This window comes from Anopheles gambiae, chromosome 2 (genome assembly GCF_943734735.2).
Source record: "Anopheles gambiae chromosome 2, idAnoGambNW_F1_1, whole genome shotgun sequence".
NCBI classification, from domain to species: Eukaryota; Metazoa; Arthropoda; class Insecta; order Diptera; family Culicidae; genus Anopheles; species Anopheles gambiae.
The window spans coordinates 31,518,648-31,537,389 of record NC_064601.1 but is presented as its reverse complement, the minus strand read 5'-3'; the positions used below and the strand labels follow the sequence as shown (position 1 = coordinate 31,537,389).

Below are 18,742 nucleotides of genomic sequence, written 5' to 3'. Positions count from 1 at the left end.
ATTGCTGGTTTAGTTTTTGCAGCTCTTCTTGCTTTTCTTCTGTTGTAAAAAACAAACAAACTGGTTCGAGGTAGATTTTTGGCATTGATTCCTGGAGATGAAGCGCGCCGCTCACGGTGCTGCTGCTGCCGATTGCAGCGGAGGTTGTTTACCGCACAGACGACGACCCCGGCCTACTACTTTTCGGCTGGCTCTGCCGATTGTTGCTTCTCCGCCACCGTTCAGGCTCGCTGCCAGTAATAAGATGCTGCACGCTGTCGACTTCTGCTGCGGTGGCGAGTATTTCAACTCCATTAAAATGGTTTTTTATTAGTCTTTTGAGCACCGCACACAGGAAACCGGCGACCGGATTTTGGAGGAAAACAACGAGCACGCACGTAACACACTACAAAACACCCAGTGTGTGTGTGCCACGCAGGACGACAGAGGCGCTACCACAGAACGCAGCAAACTGTTGACGGAAAAACCAGCCTCGACGACGGCGACGAAAGTGAACGCACGCTCGCTTTGGTCATTCCTCCGTGTCACCAACAATTGTCTAACACCGATAAAAAAAACACACACCACACACTCAAACTCTTTGCCGTTCACTCCGGCTGCTGCTGCTGCTGCTGCTTCTTCGCACGGCGGCGGTGTCTTGCTCTGTCGCACACTCTCACACCACGCACTCACACTCGGGCTGCTGCTGCTGCTCCAGCGCTTCCTTTTTGCTGCCGACTTGCTCCGATGAAAGCGAAAACGCAACTAACGCAACCGCCGGCCAGCACGCGCGATCGATGCCGGGACCGACTGGACCGCGGTGACGGCAGAGTCGACATTCGGCACACGCACACCACCGTACCGAAAGGGGGCGAGCGCTCGCGCGTGCACGACAGGGCCGGCAGATCGTTTCGCTCACACCGGTTGTCTCGCTCGTGCCCGCCCGTGCAGCACAAAAACCCGAGGCAGAGAATTTTTGGATGCGATAGAATTCGCATTCACTGCGCGCGTGTGTGTGTGCACGCATACATGCAACACCGCTGTCGAACAGAGCACGGTGCCGGTTTTTGCCGGTATCCTACACGGGCGGTGCATGTGTGTACGCTCGCTCGAGTGAGCTTGTATGGGTGGATGAGGAGGTTTCTTGTTGTTTTTTTTGTATGTTTTTGGGGGAAGTGCAGCAATTCATCGAGCAGTTCGCAGTTCGCGCACGGAAGCGTCCGTGTTCGTGGAAATTCGTGGAAAAGCTGCACGAATTGGTGAGTATGGTTGCTTTCAGTTGCAAGTGTTTTGCGTTTTGGCTCAAATTCCTTTGTACACGATGGGTGGAATAGATGCAGGTGAAATATTTTATGATAGGAAAACATATTACGATATTATGTTTGGTGGAATGAAAATAGTTTTAGAATTAGTTATTAAAAAATATACATTTTTGACATAAAAATAGCATTTTTGACAAAAATATACATTTTTGACATAAAAATAGCTAATTAGTAAAACATTTACTAAAGAGTGTTTATAAGATAACTAAACCTAAATGGACTTCAATTGACTATTGAAGTACAGTTGACATATGGCGTCATTGACCAATTGATTGAAGAAAACTTATTTTTTAAGGCAGAGTTTGTGTCAAAATTTACATTTTCAAAAATAAATTAAATACATTTTGTATGCAAAAACACATATAAAGAGGAAAAGTCGCTTTGCGGTACTATTGGCTTGAAAGCAATACAATTACTTGATTTCCTCCAAACATTTTAGCATTGAAAACATCCTACATCTAACACTTTTAAAAAGCAATATCTAAAACCCAAAACGAATGATACTAAAACCATGACAAACCCCATTCCTTATGCACCACGGAAGAACAATTAACTTTTAATGAAATTATTTATCTACGCTTAATGCACTCCACAACACATCGCTTGAGCTGCTGTGCAAGCAGAAAAGCCCACCCATTTCGCAGCCCAACCCAAGGCCCCGGCCAAGTTGGGAAAACTCGGCCCCAGCCCCCCAAACCCTCGGCCGGCAGCCCCAGTGAAAACCCCCCGACCAAGCGGTGCCCATTAAGCAGCAATTCAACGTTTACGTGTCCTTCGATTGGATGAAAACGAAAGCAACAGCGACCAGGGATGACACCCGCATGCCAACCCTCCTCTCCCGAGGAACCGTTCGGCGTATCCTTGTGTGGCCTTCTCGCTGTAGCACATCTCTCTCCCGCTTACTCACACGCGATTCCACCACCACCAAGTTTCAGGGAAAACGCCCTTTCCCCCGTCCGAACGTACGTAGTCCGTTTTCGCTTTCACTCTGGTGAGGGGTTTTTCCCAATCCCCCCACACGGTGAAAGGAGCGGGACAACAGCAGGACACACTTTCACGCCAGCCGTCGTCCTTGTTCGTTTGCTTGTGCGTTTAGGAGCAAACCGCGGAAGAAAGTGAACCTCCTCCTTCTCCTCATACGCCCTCGTGATACCGTTGCCACCAGGAACGCATCCAGTCCTTTCGAACGGGGGGGATATTTTTCCGGGACCTTTCCCGAATTTCGATCCTTGCTGAGTTGTTGGACGGGCGAGGAAAGGACGGGAATCAGAAGCGCTGATTCGAGCTGTTTGTGTTAGTAAAGACGATTCCATTGTTTGGAGCAGCGGACCAAACAAAAAAAGGAGAAAAAATGTGGCAAATGCTTCGTAAATGTCCGTGGTAGTGGAAAAAGGAGGGCAAGCATTTTCCACCCCATGGTCCCATGAAACAGACGAACATTGTCGGGGGGAGCATTGAAGGCGGTACTTTCGTGCTCTGTGAGTCATTTTAAAATGGTTGTAGGTAGAAAATTAAACTCTCACTCACCTCACTTGACAGCCATCCACCGCACTTTTCACGGGTGTGGAAAAGTGCCATAACTAAAACTAACAAACCTCGCCCCTCCTTGGAAGGTGCTGTGTGTGTGTGTGGAAAACCAAGGAAACCACGGTTTGGGAAAAAAGGATCCAAACTTCCTCTCTCACACCCGCGCAATGAAGTGGAAGCTGAAAACCACTAAAAATTATTAGTTCGAGTGTGTGTGTTTGCCCTTTTTTCTATGGCGCTTCATTTGTATGATGACTGTTTCTGTTCGTTGGTACTGCTATTTGTTGGTCGTATTTTCCCGGGGAGAAAGCTTTCCCCGGGTGACTTTAATTATTTCTTCGCTTCACTTCATTTAACTTCAAGTGAGGTGCAAAAGAGATGCAGAAAAAGCTCGAAAAACTTTTGTCGGGGTTCGAAACTGTGTAGCGAACGGGTTTTTTTGGTACAAATAGAACCGCAACACTGCCACTGCCAATTTAACGGGCAGTGCTTAAGTTTCAGCCTTTGCCTGCTGCACCGCACATTGGGTTAAGGCAAACGCTTCCAGGACAGCAACACACCCAAGGGGGGGGGGGGGGGGGACCCACGGGCAGCATAATGTATTCTGTCAGCACATTTGTCGAATTTGCATTCCGGGCGAGGGAACACGCTGCGACACAAATGTTTGATTGTGGTGGGACCCCGGGATGGATTTTGGGATCGGGGGTTTTGCCCGAATTGCCAACAGCAGGAAGGAGGAAACTTTTATGTCACAATAGAGCAGAGACAAAACTAATTAAAACTGGAGGAAATGCATCGAATGTGTATCGTATGTGTGGTTTTCATTCTTTCCAGAGGGGTGTACATTTAATTTGATTGTTTGCTAAGCAACGCTGTGTACTATCGATGGAGATAGAACAATTGTTGAAGAGTTTTAAATTACTTTATAAAACCAACACAACTTATTGGAATGTGTAAATATAATTAATATTATTTTTCCTAACTCATTGTTTGTTAGTTTAGTTGAATCATTTTTGAAACGAACCTGCATTAAAACAGAACGTTCTGGAATGTACAAAACAGGGATGATTACTCATAAACCTAATTTAAAATTAACTAACAAGCATGCATCGAAACAGTCCTTTATTAATTTATTGTACTAACCATATGTGTAGAACCCAGAACTCTAAACTCAAGATCGCAGGACTCTAAAAGGGCTCTAACCGTTGTTGAGGGTCATTTTGACAATATCTTTAGCTAATGGTGGAACGATGATATCTTCTATTAATAAGAAAATACCAACTGAATATACCAAAACAGTACAGCTTTCTATTGTTGAAGCTATTATTTCTATTTCTATTACATTCCACTTCCAAAGTTAATAAAAGTAAAATTATCAATATCATAAACTTTTTGTTTTAACCTTTACAAAGTCATCGCTGGTCCGCATGCGGTACGTGATTTGAAGACCCCTCTTGTAGGTGATTTGTCAACTTTATTGTTTTTATTAACTAAAAGCAATGAACTGGATTAAAAATTTAATGCTGCTGCTTTTAGAAAATATTGCAAAAATCTCAGAATGATTTTGTAACATATTTAAAATGCTACATTACTTATGTAACAACCAAATAAGATATTGGTAGAGTTTCAAATAAGGAGAAAACAACCACTGTTTTAATTAAACAAGCATTACCTAAACAAGTCTTATTATTAATTTATATTTTTGATGTCCAATGCTTATTGCAGGGTTTTCCTGTTAAATGTTTTATTTGCATCACAATTATAGTTCAATCCATTATCTTTTTTTATTTTCAACAAGTCTCAAGCTGGATTGAGTTTAACAGTTTATTTATTTATATACCAACATATGTGTCTTGCACTCTTGAGGCTGAGACAAACTAAGTACATAAAAGCTATGCTACAACTAAACCCTCACTTATTCCCCAAACATCTCCCTTGATCCGCTGTCGCTAAAATAGAAAATTATAAAATTTTCTCTTCAAATGCGTTGGTTTTTAAATAAAAATCAGTTCTTTCTAGTGTGATGAAAATCAGGTGTAAGAACTGAAATTTTATTATCATCCAAACGCACCACTTGACAGCTGTTGAAAAACATCTTGTAAGTAGTGAATAATGATGTGCACATTCGAAAGTGACTTGGAAAACCTTATATTATAAAGTTTCATGCTTTTTAATACAATGCTCAGACTATTTCAAGAATATTTTAAGAATAATATAAGGTCTTAAACTCTTGATGTAACATTCACGGAACCTAAAAAAAGGCATAATTTGTAATAATAAAATAACAACAGGGAGAGAGGGAGGAAGAGAGAGAGAGAGAGAGAGAGAGAGAGAGAGAGAGAGAGATAGAGAGAAAGAGACAGAGAGAGAGAGAGAGAGAAAGAGAGAGAGAGAGAGCGAGAAAGAGAGGGGGAGAGAGAGAGAGAGAGAGAGAGAGAGAGAGAGAGAGAATAATAAAAATATTGCCATCAAAAATAATTTTTTTACAAGGTTTTCCAGGTCTGTTTCGAATATAAACGTTGTTATTCATCGCGTGCAAGATGTTAATCCATATCAATCTGATATTTCATTTCCATCTTCGTAATTATTAATTTCTTCAGCATGATTTTCAACACGACTCAAGCTGGATTTAGTTTGATTATGTCTTGAAAATCATGTGTTAAAACTGAAATTTAATCTCGATGCAAATACACCATTTGAAACCAGTTGAAAAACACCTTGGAGGTGGTGAATTATGTGCACATTCGAAAGTGACTTGGAAAACCCTGTATCTCCAAATGGTAGTTTTTGTACAATAATCTTAACTTTCATTGCTTTCATTCACAATCACAACAAAATCGCTACAAAGAAATTACAGCACTGACGGATCCATTTAAAACTCCTACCACACAGCAGTTGTTGCATCGCTATCCCTACACCCGGCACCAATGGACGCACTTACCGGTGTGGCATTGCACCCACTCACAGCAGCATCACACCCTGCCCGGGGGACCCGTTTTTACATCAATCCACCGACCCGGGCCCGACCGTTCGACCCACTGTGCCATATAATTATGATGATCGTCACCTGTGGTTTGGGAAAATTCAGTCAATGTCACCTCCTGGCTTCCACCACGCGCTACGATGCGAGCAAGTGAGGGCAAGCAGAAAAAGTAAAACGCACACTTGCATCACTCACGTACCAGCGCTGCACCAACACAAACCCAAGTGCAAATAGAAAACCCCCGGTTGCATAATTGCAACCCCTCAGGGACTCCCGTCAACCCGTCCGTCCGTTGCTCGTTGCCGGCAAATCGTTTTTCCGCAAGCCACGATAATGATCAAACCTCGTCTTTTTTTGTTTCCTTTTCAACATTGTATATTGTGCAAATGCACGGTGGAAACACGCATCACTCGTAACATGCATCAGCGTGAGGTGCATCGCATAGAGCTCGGAGGAGCGGTTTCGTATCGATTTTGCATCCCGACACGATCACCTGTACTACGATGCCAATGTGCAGTAAATTCTGTCGATGCAGTTTGCTGCATCCTGTGTCGATGGAAAACGAGCAGCAGCTGCAGGACGCTGGACGCCGTGTGCCCGTGACCGTGAGCTTGAATTATGCTGCCGGCATAAAAACACGCTCACAAACACACACACACACAGCGCGCGAGGGACCCCTGCTGGCTGGCACTGCAGCTTGCAGCTGGGCTGACTCTGGGGTAGGAAAAACCCACTTTTGCAGTTCTCCTACGATGCAAAAAGAAATGTGCCATCAGTTCCAGTGGGAATGCGCGCGTTTGCATGTAATGGAGCTCGTATTACACACACACATACACATCGACCCGGTGCATCGTAATGGTTGTAAAACCGCGTACCATCATCATCCCCCAACAGCAGCCCATACACACGCACACAATGTAATACAATTTTCACTTTCCTTTACAAGCGCCGCGCACAGTTGCATCGCGCGAAACGTCATTTCCTGCGGGGGGGATGAGGCGCACAAAACCGGGGTGGAAGCGGTGCGGGGCCGAGTCCCGGAAAATTGTATCTCCTCTTCACTCCTCCAACCCCTGTTCGGAGTCAATCGCTGCCCGCTCGTGTGCCATTGAACGTTGGCCGACGTGGGTGCATTGTCGTTGGTGGTGCGCTTTTCCCTGCTAGTGGCGCATCGGCCATATAGCGGCTACCAGGGGAATGGGAAACATTTACCCCGTACCCTGGCAGTACCGGTCAAAGTGTGTGTGCGTGTGTGTGTGTGGTACGTTTTGCCGGGGGTTTTTCCCGTTGCACAAACACCGCCGTGATGTATTGGGCTTATGTATTGTTCGCTGCTGCAGCAGCATTTCCCTTTGTGCTCGCTGATGGCGGAAAAGGGGGCAGCCCGCAGGTGCGGGTGAATGGGAAGCTGCTAGATGCACATTGACTCCCTGGGTGGCAAACGGCAACGGCCGCGGGAAAGCCCGAACGGCAAGCTTCGGGCTGCGCAAACGCGCAAAAGCTTCCCCGAAAGCAGACGACGAACCTTTTTTTTATTCTTCTTTTTTTCCATTTTCCCTTCTAACTACACGCGCGTGCCTTTGGCGTGTGGTGTGGTGGGTGCATCTCGCGGCTGATGCACCCCGCAGGGGGGGATGCGGGCGGACTGATCGACGACCACAGAGTGGGGAGCATTTCTATCGTTTTCACTATCACTTGTCGGCTAGACTTCGGCTAGACGATGTTTGCTAGCCTTTTTTCGCCATTTGCAGTTTGCCATTTGCAACCCCGTTCGGGTGCACACGAACACGAGTTGTGCGTTTGCAGGCGGTTGTGCGCTTTCGTGCAGCCACGTTCGTGCGGCACGTTTCGTGTGCTGTTTGCGAGCGACCCGACGCATTGACGGCGAAATGGAAAGCGAAATCACGACGCGACGATAGACGGCTTTCGCTACAGGTCCAACCCAGGGCCACCCACCCTCCCTTGAAAGTGGGAGGGGGGGGGGGGGGGTTGGCAGTTGGCGTGGCGATGGAAATGAATTGGTAGAATGATAGCGCCCCCCCCCCCCGGGTGGCCCACCCGGTAGGAGATGATTCATGTTCACGTTCATGGTCAGCAAACGCGTGAGACGGTGTGAGCCGGCGTGCGTTAGGCTCACTGCCGGCGTGAGCAACGAAAGTGAGAAGTTGTTGGTTTTGTCGTGCAGTGCAGTTGCCGCTTCCCCCAATTTGTCAAACAAACACCAACGCACCAACAAAATTGCATTTGTGATGCCGATTAGTGAATGAAGCCCCATTTCTTGTTGATCGAAATTTAATGATTACGGTTCTAGTTAATAATAATGGATCTAAAAAACAGGGCAATGTCATTATTATGTTTATGTTTTATGTTGTTATTAGTTTTGTAGAAAACAGGCCATTAAAAATTTAAGCGTTTATAGGTTAAGGATACTTAGAGTCCAAGTACCTTTACTATTAAACAATAATGTTTAAATAAATTTTTCCTGAACATAATTCCATCAAAAGTTACAATTGCACACTCGCAAACACAGGACGCATTAAAATGCTTTTATGCTCACTTTTAGTGCAAACTAAGGCGGCACAGTTTGAACTTGATTTATCTCGTTCTTGAACATGAAATTGCCGATTCTGGAACTGTGCCGCAACCTGCCTTCCGATGCAGCTTCTTCCCGCAAAAAGTTTCACCAAACGTTAGTGCTGCAATTGCAAAAGGTTCGGCTACTCGCTGCACTTTCCCCCTACCCATACAGAAAAAAACACGCACACACACACATTATACACCCATACACATGCCGGTAAACTTCCTTGCTAGCAGTACATGTGTGTTAGTGCACGTGTCGGTACACGTTGGTTCGGGTTTTGCTGCACACGCGAGTGTGCAAGCGAGACAACCGGCGGTCGAGTGACACGACCATCGCACTCGCTCACCCGTTCGTGGTTCAAGGCTGCGAGTGTGCGTGCGAATGTCGACTTTGTCGCCCGTCGCCCGGCACCAGTGGCGCTGCATTAGTTGCGTTTTCGCTTTCATTGAGGCAGGCCGGCGGAGTGGTCGGACTCTCGCCGGGCCAGAGTATGGGCGATGAGAAGGGTTGGGAAGCGCGACACGTTCACTTTCGTTGCGGCACGCTTTTCACGGCGAATCAGTTTCACGAATAGAGCGAAACTGTTGTTGAATTTGTTGTTGCTTTAAAATAAAACCATTTCATGATAAAAGCTTACCGTTTACATGCTTATGATCCATTGGACGCTTGAATTACATGAAATAGCATATTGCTTAGTTATGGAATAAAGTGAAATCTCTCCAAGATGTAGTCTCTTCCAGATGAATTGTTTTGTAAAGATGATTATTTTCACGGTCTTGTCATATTCCATACTTTTTATGTCTCTTAAAGATGAAAATCTCTCTTAGGTGAACATTCTATAAGGTGCAAATGCGATTTGACAGCCGAAATTCTCTAAGATAAATTTTTGAACGACAAGTCACAAAAATATTGGTCCAAGGTTTTTTCGGAGATGTCAGGTTTTTTTCGGTGATTTCTTGGAAACTTCAGAGTAAAAACTTCATTAGTTTTCCTCAACATGAATATCTCTCTAAGTCCCTTGAAGACTCACTTAAAGGAAGATTTCACTGTAATCGCTTAAATTAAAAAAAAATCAATATACGTCATGATGGTAAATCTTTGAGAATTTTAAAACACTTTTTTATGGATGACGTTAAATGATTTGTTATAAATGTTTAACCCTTTAATGCTTATTCCTTGCCCTAATAAAATGACATTGGGCTGAGCGGTGACAAAACCGTCCTGTTAAACCATCTCAAAAAACGTTTGTTTTCTGTGTAAAAAACCCCCTCCTCCATACAAGCGGCTATATTCTTCCAACTCGCAAGTGCTAAGTGGACATTTGTCGTTGAAAAAGTTCATTAAAAGTGATATCTACCCTTGCCCAGACAAGCCATTGTACACTGCGGACAGGATCCGGCTCGCAAAAAAGAAGGACTTTTTTGAAAAACTAAATATAAACTTCCACTCCAATCATGATATCAAACACACACACACACACTGTCTTATAACCAACAACAAAAATCCAGGCCCCTAAACATAAAACTCCAGCCTCTTTTTCACTTACACCACAAAGCGGGGAAAAACGCTCTTTGAAATAGACGTTGGAAAGAATTTACTGATGGATTCTACACAAAAAAAAACGCTGAACGCTTAACGTACGAGTTTAGGAAAATCTCGGCTGCCCATTTGTTCCAGCATGTGAGCGAAATCGATTTCGAGCCTGTACCACGTGTGACCACGTGTCCTCCGTCGACGACTACGACCAACAACAACAACAAAAGCAAACCAACAGCAAACCTGGAAAGGGAAAACTAGTCCTCAGCGGAAGTTGTGGTGCAGTGTGAAAGGAAACCACCCGAACCACCCCATAAACCCCATCTCACCACCAACCCACATGGTGGGCCTGGGAAAAGCAGTCCACCAGGACAGTGGGCGGCCAACGAAAGCTGCTGGGTATGGGCCCGGGCAGACAGATTGTGGGGACCTTGTTTTGTCGCAGCACACGTCCCCCGAAGGCAGCCCTACATTTCAGCACAAATCGGTTCACCAGAGAGTTTCGATTCACCTCCAGCCCCCCCTGATACCGTCCCATTCGGCTTCTATTGCGCGGTGTCCTTGCCACTAGAGAGACACCGCTTCGCTGTAGGGATACACACAACCACACACAGACTGTAGATAGAGAGAGGAAACAACAACAAAAAAATGTGACGCAGTTTGGCAATGCCCCGGGACCGACCGGGGGTCTGGGAAATGGGAAAGGCATGGAGAATAGCGCCGTGATCAGGTCGTCCCACAGGCACTCCCTTGCCGATGCGCGTCTCCCCATCCAGGACGGAACACTATTTTAGCCCCATAATCCATTTATGCTTCCATTTGTCCTTCCCAAACCCACCAAGGACCGGGAGAAGACCGGCTTATGTGTGAGTTATGTTGCTTTCCCACTTCTTCCCGACTGTTCGCCTCTCGTTCTCGTGTGCGGTGCGCAGACGAGCGTGTGTATTGGTATAGCGTTCGGATGGTTCGATGGCGTTCGGTTGGGGCGTAGCCCGGCCGCTTCCCGTATCCAGGAATTCCAGACCGTTTTCCGCACAAGGCAGCAGGGTCCGATAGCGTGTACAGTTTGAAAGGAAAAGTTTCGAAACTGTCTCCAATTCGGGGGTATGTGCAAAGGGTCGTGAGAAACAGGAAGGTTCATTTATTTGCACTTTCTCTGTCACTCTCGGGTGGTCCTAAGGGAGAGAAAAGCAATGGAAATTGTAGAGACGTTAAAAAAACCCCACGCTTTGCAGCAAAGCAAAACCACCACATACCAAGCGAACGAGAGGAAGTGGAAATTCATTTATTTATCCAACAAATGGCGCTCCGGAAATAGACCCAAACACACGCACACATACACCTACATACCAACCAACCAGCCCAGCACGGAGGACATTAATCAATAACAGCCCAATTACATAACCGCTTTCGAGTCCAACATCAAGCCGAGGAGGTGTTTATGCTGGCATTATGCTCAACAACACATCGCAGGGTCCCTAATTCCGATGCGTCATTTCTGTCGCGTACACGCGTGTGGGCCCGTGAAGCATCGCGAAACACACTTACACACAAACACCACACACACAAACACACAGCAAGTGCAAACAAATTTGAATTTTCAAGCACACACTTCAGCGACTGAACAGCGCACCAACGCACACCGGACGGGCAGAGTAAGTGGCTTCATGGGTTGGCAGATGAGCTTCAGGTCCCTCCGAAAATTTGCCCAAATAGTGGTGCCCCATCAGGCTTGACCGGATGACTGCGAGCATGATGCCGCTGAGGCCGATGCTGGTGGCGTCAAGTGGTACGGCTGGAGAGCAAACATGAGCTCTTCAGCTTGGGTGACAAAATTCGCATCCAGACATGCGGGTGTTTGGTTGTGATACGTCGGGACGCTTACTCCTAGTGCTCGGCGGTGCTTGTCCGACGGAAGGGACGCACTCGGCTCGGTACTGTGGCTTTGTGGAGCAAACAGAGCGCGCACACAATTCAGCACACGAAGCTTCCCCCTGGGGGAGGTTTGTCCCCGAGGAAGGGCGATACACTGCTCGAGAGCGAATGGTGATGGTGCGAAATTAGATGCACGCATCAGTGCGCTAAAATTGGGGATCATTGTAAAGCCTTCCATTCTTACGTGGTCCATCATGTTGATAAGGGATGGTGGTATCGGATGATTGAAACACGTTTGTGCAGAATATGATGCATACACATGGTTAATACACATTAGTACTGCATAGGGTTGGCAGCATAAATTAATAAGAGTGATATGTTAGAGCGGCAGGACATTGTAATAAATTCCGAGCTGCATCTGAACTCCTTCCAATACTATTAAACTTTAACCAGACTCTGGTAAACATGGTACAATACGTATTTGATGACCTTATTGAATGGTCCCCTGGAGTCTTGTCCTACAGAACTGGGTGTAGGTGCTCTGGCATATCATTTTTGTTAGAATTTCGTGGTCCAACCTGATTTTCCACATGTCAAAGGTAGCTAGTATCTGTCGTCCTCGATCAATACGATGCAGGATTTTGAATGTATTGCTTTTCTTTTTCTCTTTTACTTGTCGAGATAAGATTTTTCGAGCTTGCAATTATCTGCTGTGATGTGCAATTAACTACTTAGAACTCTACGTTAGTAGCACCAGACGCGGATAAGGCTCTACGAAAATTAATTGAAAGCATGGCCCTCAGGTCTTGGAGGCTCACCGAAATAAAGACACACCTCCTGCGCAGTAAATAGTAAATAATTATTACGATATTTTTCAGTTGAAAATTCCTTATTCAACATCCTTGCCTCGTAGGACCTATATTTATTCTATATGATTATTGAGTAGCACAACAACAAAAAAGTTTGCCCTTATGGATTTCTCCATAATATTACAAGAGCATGAAGGTGAAGCTCTGAAGTAAAAAAAGATTGGATTCATAAAATGATTGGATCTCATCCAGAATAATTCCACGCTTGTATGTGAGCTTTATTTCTCACTCGTATGTTAAATTCTCTTGTCTTCATTATCCTCATTTTCTTGAAATGTATCTATCTACCGATTTATTCTAGGAATTACAGATGCTTACCAAACTGTTAGATGTAGGAATAGTTAAACCATGAAGAATTGAATTGAATAGCAAGTATATCAATATTGGTTTTAAATTGGGTGGAAATCATTTTAATCTATTGAAGAAACATACGATCAATTGTTTGATGCATAAAGCTTTATATTTCAGCTTGGTTGGTAAGTGTATGGGAAATCAAAATTAGCAATTTTAAGCTACGCCTAATCACTTATCTCTCCGTCTCTTATCTACTGCTCCGTTTTGTGATAGAGTAAAAGTGGATTAAAAAAAATAAATCATGTCTCATTAAACATTCTTCCATATATTGAGCATTTAGTGATTCTCTGCTTACCTCAAATTAAAGAGATAAATTACAAATATAATAAGTTGTGTAGGCAAATTGAACTGTAACTAGTTCAAATAGGCAAATTTATTTGAGCACCTTGTTAAAAGCCACAAAGAGATGAATGTAATCGCAAGACTCAAAATCTCTGTAAACAAATCTTACTACTACTTGATAAATGCTACGCAAAATATAACAAAAAAAAATACATTCTATTCCTTTAGTTAGTTGCTTTAGTTCCTTAATTCGTTTCTCAAATGACTATGAATATAAACTTATTCATTTTTTTCATAATTGTACCACTTTCCTCTAGATAAGGGGTCTCCAAACTACGGCCCGCCGGCCGCTTGCGGCCAATAAGAGCCTTTAATGAGGCCCGCGATGACTGGGTACAGGTTATATTAAATAGCTTTCGTTTCTAACTAATTAATCAAAATTTATTTTTTTACTTCTGGAAGACGAAAATCAAGATTCAATAAAAGAAAGCTGCAGAAATTTGATATATTTTGTTAGTGTTTTCGTATTAAAACGAGATTTGAACATCCACTCATTCTAAAGGTAGTGTCAAAATGGCCCTCAACAACATTGATTGTGAAGCAATTCGGCCCGCGAACTGAATAGTTCGGAGACCCCTGCTCTAGATCGGATGTTCAAAATAACGTTCTGTTGGATATAAACATTTATCTTAAACTAATCCATGTGTTTCTTAATCGTAATTAAAAACAATAACGAATGTTGAATCTTACCATTCCAGTCGGGTGCAATTATTTAGCAAAGTGGGTAAAAAGAACGAATAGAGCAATAAAACAAAACCTTGGCATAATTGGAACCGAAGCTAATTCCCACAAAACCCGGCCCAAAACAAACCAACACGCAGCTAAATTATTCGATCCGATTTGGTAGCGTTCCCGCTAGCTAACTCAAGGTCATAACCATAAATTGTACTACCAGGCGCACCGAAAACCACGGACCATTGCTGTTGATTTTGCAAACCACCCCAAACTGTACCCCTGTAAGGCTTAGAATGGTTCGCACCGAGAATAGCGCAGTAGTGGTAGTAATAGTTGTGTCTCCTCATGGCTAATCATATTTAACATTATTCTTAAACGTAGTTCTTCCCTCTTCTCCGAGCGGACACTGTCCCGTGGCCAGGACGGCCATTACAAAAAAAAGACCCCATCCCTCAGCGTCCACCAGTTCGGCCATCTTCCAAACAAACAGCAATACACAATACACTCTCTGCCTAGGTCTTGATTACATTTTACCCCTCGAAAATGCTACTCCCTTCGCCGAAACGCACCCTCCCTGCTCCCTGCTTCCCTGCTAGCAATTTGCCAATTTAGCAGCCATCTTTAAATCCCCCGCTGCCCCGTTTGTTTCCACCCTTCCTGCCTGGGCCTGCTCGAGCCGAGTTGGGAAAGCAGCAGGAAAGGAAGCTCTCGGCGAGGCCAACCCGCCCCGTTTCCCTGTGTGGTCTATTCCGACGCGGATTTTCGGCGCTTCGGAGGCGCTCTGCTGCCAAAGCGGGACGTATGCAAGGGAGGCCATTTCGGGAAAGGAGGCGTATTTTGCTCGGTTCGCTTGGCAACGTTCGCACCCGGTCCCGGCAAGAGGACTAGGGAAGCATCACATCCCATATCTCTTCCATTCCCCAGCAATAAGGGGTCTTTTTCATCCCGGTTTTATCCACCTCTTCGCACGCCGTACATCCCGTTTTCCTTTTCCCGGGGTTTTGCGATGTGGTTGCGTAACACAAAACCCCTTGCCAAGAGTACAGTTATTCCGCTTCCCCGGATCCTAATGCCGAGCGGGAAAGGGACTGCGTGTGCGTAAAAAATGCCTTTTTATAGCGTGCCTTGGAAAGAGAGAGAGAGAGAGAGAGAGAGAGAGCGACGAACAGATAGGAGGAGTGGGAAACGAAGCCAGGAGTGTTCCGGCCCGGCCCAACTGTACACGCACACGCACTCTGGTTCCGCTCGCCGGCACATCCGGCACGACCGTCCAACCTACTTTTCCGTGTCCTTCCCCGGGGACCAAGACAACGGGGATCGAGCGAGCAAGTCAGCGAATGGGAAACCGGCACTGGAGGAAGCAGCTCAGCAGAGCGAGTCGGTGCGTACGTGTGTGTGTGTCTGTGTGATGCGTTGCCTTGCGCGTTTCCCTATCCCGAGGTGCGTACACGCACTGCCGCCGACTTGTGTGCTAGAAAAGGAAAACGGAGCAAGCGAGCAAAGGAGGAAAGAAAGCTCAACATTTCCACTCTCGCTCTCGTTGGTCCGGAGTGGGCCACACACACACACATACACAGACACAAGCCGTATAAATTGTGCGTTTGTTGCTGAAGCTATAAAATCCACACAAACATACGCGCGCGCACGACTACCTTACCCTTATGGGCGGAAAACCGTATTTTCCTGCTTCTCTCTGTATGAGTGTCGTTTTCTTTCTGTTTCACTCTTCAAACACAAATTGCCCAAAAAACCCGGAGCTTCCGTTTCATTCACTCGCATCTGCTCGAATTTTGCCACCCCAGAATTTATAGTCACACGCACGCACACACACACAGACACCGTACGAACTGCTCGAATTTTCCGATTAAGGGGAAATTTTCCGCTAGTGAAAGTGAATGGAAGGATAATGCTCGGCCGACGGGCGATGTTTTTGCAGGGGCCGTGCGCGTGGTGGAGGGATTTCCCTACCAAACGCTCCGTATGCCCTTTTGCGTTTGAGTTTTCCACGATTCAAGCGCCGCTCTGGTGGTGGTTGTCCCTTTTGTCAGAACTGTACCAAAGCTGATACAACACAGCGCGTCGAATTTTCCGTCGAATTTGTGCGCACACACAGACAGGCGTCTTTGTGTTGGTTTGCCCGTATTCCTTCCCCTTCTTCTGTATACTCCCATCGAACCCCGATTTCCCTCCTCCTGCAACCCGCTAGAAAACAGTCCCGCAGAGTTTAATGCTGCCAGTGGGTAATAAAATCTCGCGCAAACAGAGACAAAAACTACCAAAGCGGCGCTTTGCCGGGATTGAAATTGCTAGGAAAACACACACACACACACACTCACACATACTTCACCGTTCCGTGCCAGAGCAGATCCCTTCGGGAACGGTTTTTCTACATGGCACCTGCCAAGCGAAACCGTTTCTCGAGGGCAGCTTGACCTTCGAAGAGGACGGCAGCAACGCGTTTTGCGAAAATCCATCCATCGATGGCATCTTCAAATTCAAACGCTTCGTCTAACGCTGCTCCGCTGCTCCCCCTAAACAGCATTGTTTTACGACCTTGGCCGGCAGTTAAAAATCTGCTCCCCGGCTCGCGCTGTGTGGAAATAATCGAAAACGACATCACTTCCGTGAGACTGGCAACCAACGGCGACTGCGATGATGATGATGATGATGGCGGGGTTTCGCGTACGAAATGTTACTATTCCGGGCCGTCGGTTACGTTTGGGCGCAGGGGCAGTTTGGCGAGAGGCCGGTATTTTTAATCATCCGGACCAGCCAAGACACTCTCCCTCCGCTCCCCCGGAACAGAAACAAAACCCAAAACGGTGCAGTACAAAAGGTAAAACGCGACGAAATGTAGAAATAGACGAGCGAAATTCGCAAACGCAATCTACGGGACGGTTTCATCCATCCGCTGGATTTCCGTCGCGCTTCAGGTAAATGATAGACACCGGGGCAAAGAGAGAACGAGCCAAGAATGGCGCGGGAGTCTGGTTTACATGAAGATTGTAGCCAAGGTAGAAGGAAAATTAAACCGCGGATGAAGACCCGGACCCATCCGATCAGCCTTAGCGGCTTCTATTGTGGCTGTGCTGTCCTATTGTGTTATGCTGCCAGTACCTGGGGCCACAAGCGTCCCATGATAATTGAAACCCAAACGCTCCCATCTTGCCTTTATGAGGTAAATTCTCATAAAAAATGTATTCTGCTGCTGCTGCCGTGCCGTTGCTACTGACGTACATATCACTAGCACTGTAGCTCCTTCGACCACGTTAAGAATGGTCGACCAAGCCGACCTACTCCCTTTGCACTGCAGTCTTACTGACTTACCTGGGGCGTGCAGGTGCGCACACACTACGCACCGGTAGAAAACCGCGGACAACACAAGTTTTCGCACTTGTTTGCTTAACATAAATTTGAAATTAGTTCAATAGTGCTTGCCTGGTGGGTTGCGCCGGCTGACACGTGGTAACCAGCAGCAGTGTGGTTACGGTTGGTACACACAGCAGCTGGAAAACGATTGTTCCCTGCCACGAGGTAGCGTTTTAGCAGGTCACCGTGATTTTTCGCGTGCGGTTTTTGGTTTCGTTCGGCACAGTAACCGGCACGGCAGGCCCGCCTTTGATTGCGGTGGCAATGGTGGTAAATTATGGTAAAAAGCGGAGACGGGGCTTCACTTTAGAGTGATTAAAATTTGAAAATAATCTGTGACAATTATGCGCGCGTCGGCACAGTTTGCCGACCGTTCCCCGGGCGCCGGATCAAACCGTGTCATCGGACCCGTCCTTGAACGGGAGCTTAATCAGTTGCGGTTGAAGTGGGTTCACGTTCGTTCACTCATTCGGTATCGTTTTCTGTTTCATTGGTGCTCTGTGCGTTGGAAGAAACTGTTGGATTTTGTTAATTACAATCCAATAATAGCGTTGCTTACATGGCATTGATAGTAACGTAAAACGTTACTCATTAATAACTGTTTGGGTAAATTTTACTGATAGGGCATTCAACCATGTGACCCAATCTTAAGCAAAAGAAATATAAAAGAATAATATAATCGATTGGGCCAAACTCGTGGTACAGTTGTCAACTCGTACGACTTAACAACATGCGCGACATGGGCTCAAGCCCCGAATGGACTGAATGGACTAAGCTGGAATACTAAGGACTGACTATCCTGCTATAGGTAAATCAATAAATTACTGAAAGCCACAGACAGGCCTTGCCCGACAGCGCTTGTTGTGCAAAAAAGCTGTAGGAGACTATAATCGATAACAATGTATAGATAAAATTTCTCGAAAAACGTTAACGATCTATACATTTTTCACATTTGTACTATAAGAATGAATCACAGATCTCTCCTTCTTTCAATACTTTTTTGTAATTTTAAAAGTTTTGATTAGTTGCGATGTCTCGAACAGCCATAGATGACAGGGTTACCACTAGCTAACTACCAGGAAAACCACACGCAAACTTTCAAGATGACCATAGGTATAACAACGCCATATACGGCCAATTAGCTTGATACGCATAATTGGTTAAAGATTTTGCTCTTTCATGTCTAAACCTTTGTCTTGTCTAATTTTTCGTGGAAATGTGAAGTATAGGCGACCCTTGAGATACGACCTCCTCAAAGTTACGACCATTCGCTGATATTACGATTTTGATTTGGACAGATAAAAGCTGCCATTTAGAAGAAAATGATGTG

The 18,742-nt window shown here is 45.5% G+C and overlaps 1 protein-coding gene across 2 annotated transcripts in view; it reads right to left on the bottom strand.

The window, feature by feature from the left end:
* LOC3290737 (headcase protein) overlaps positions 1-757 on the bottom strand; it is a 126,979-nt gene extending 126,222 nt beyond the window's left edge. The window contains exon 1 of one of the 2 annotated variants that reach the window (XM_061652505.1): positions 673-757. The gene's annotated coding sequence lies outside the window, so the exon portion shown is untranslated. The remainder of the gene's footprint in view (positions 1-672) is intronic. The other variant, XM_003436330.2, reaches the window with a different exon arrangement.
* Positions 758-18,742: the final 17,985 nt, after the last annotated feature.